Genomic DNA, 1,959 nt, shown 5'->3' on the forward strand with positions numbered 1-1,959 from the left:
ATCCGGGTTCGAGTACCGGTACGGCACAAATTTTCAACTTTCCTCACAGATTTATTTCACTGCCACTGGCAGCCGTTGTCTGTCTTTTCTTCGATTCCTCATCTGATTTACCTCGACTACATTCCATTAGTCTTGTTTATATTTCTTAATGTTGATCATGTAATCTCTTTTCAAGACACTATCCATTCCGTTCAACTGGTCTTCCAATTTGTTTGCCGTCTCTGACAGAATTATCTCAGTTTTTATTTCGTCTCCCTGAACTTTTACACCTTTTCCTAATTTATCATTGGTTTCCTTTACCCGCAGTTCAACAAGTAATACAAAGCATTTTTCTGAAAGCAGGTTGGTTTTATTTAGGATTCCAATGCACCACATCATTACCCACTCATTTGGCTACAGAAACCCATTTTTCAACATAATCTCCGTTCAGTGCTCCGGCTTACACCACTTTACCTGGAGGGCTTGTATGTTCGCATGGTACCACTCTACTGGTCAAGGTCGGAGCCAACGTCTTGCTGCACCAGTAACCTCCCCATCATCCCCGTACCACTTCCCGCGAAGTGCATCCTTCATCGAGCCAAACAGATGGAAGTCGGAAGTAAGAGATCCGGACTGTAGGGTGGATGAAGAAGAACTGTCCAATGAAGTATGTGAGCTCCTCTCGGGTACACAGACTCGTACGAGGCGTTGTGTCGTCATGCGGAAGGAGAAGTCCGTTTGCGTTTTTGTAGCGACGAACACGCTGAAGTCGTTTCTACAGTTTCCTGACGGTAGCGCAATACATTTCAGAGTTGATTGTTGCACCACGAGGGAGGAAATCAAACAGAATAACCCCTTGAGAGTCCCAGCAGACCGTCGCCAAGACCCTACCGGAGTACTGCTCGAGCGTTTGGGATCCCTATCACATCGGATTGAGGGAGGACATAGAAGCAATTCAGAGGCGGGCTGGTAGATTTGTTACTGGTAGGTTTCATCACCACGCGAGTGTTGCGGAAATGCTTCAGGAATTCGGGTGGGAGTCTCTGGAGGAAAGGAGGCGTTCTTTTCGTGAATCGCTACTGAGGAAATTTAGAGAAGCAGCACTTGAGGCTGACTGCAGTACAATTTTATATTTCGCGGAAAGACCACAAAGATAAGATAAGGGAGATTAGGGCTCGTACAGAGGCATATAGGCAGACATTTTTCCCTAGTCCTGTTTGGGAGTGGAACAGGGAAAGTAGATGCTAGCTGTGGTACCCTCCGCCACGCACCGTATGGTGGAATGCGGAGTATGTATGTACACTGCTGGCCACCGTAAATGCAACACCAAGAAAGACAAGAGGCAGCACAACAAAATTTATTTTGTAGATAACATGTTGACCAAGTATCAAATGATTACGTTTCCAGACGTCTGTGACATGTGGTTCCTGCCAGAATCAGTAGCCAGAGTAGCCGCCATTGTTGGAGATCACCGCTGCCACACGTCTCGGCATTGAGTCAAAGAGACATTGGATGTGTTCCTGGGGTACAGCAGCCCAAGCAGTTTCCACACGTTGCCAAAGATCATCTGGTGTGGCAGCTGGGGATGTAATCTGGGTCACTCGTTGAGCAACCATGGACCACATGTTTTCTATCGGCGAAAGATCCGGAGAGCGAGCCGGCCAGGGAAGCACTTCAATCTGGTTATTGACGAAGCACCTTTGGAAAATGCGTGCCACGTGTGGTCGCGCATTATCCTGTTGAAATATGGCTGTGGCCGAGCCCTGAAGGTAAGGAAGGACAACTGGCTCCAGCACCTCGGATATGTAGCGCCGGCTATTTAAAGTACCGGCAATGCGTACTAGAGGCGTGCGAGTGTAATATCCAATACCGCCCCATACCATAATGCCCGGTGCAAGACCAGTGTGGCGGTGCATAATGCAGCTGTCCAGCATCCTCTCTCCACGGTGTCTCCACACTCGAATCCGACCATCGTGGTGC

Source organism: Schistocerca piceifrons, chromosome 2 (assembly GCF_021461385.2).
Source record: "Schistocerca piceifrons isolate TAMUIC-IGC-003096 chromosome 2, iqSchPice1.1, whole genome shotgun sequence".
Lineage (NCBI taxonomy): Eukaryota > Metazoa > Arthropoda > Insecta > Orthoptera > Acrididae > Schistocerca > Schistocerca piceifrons.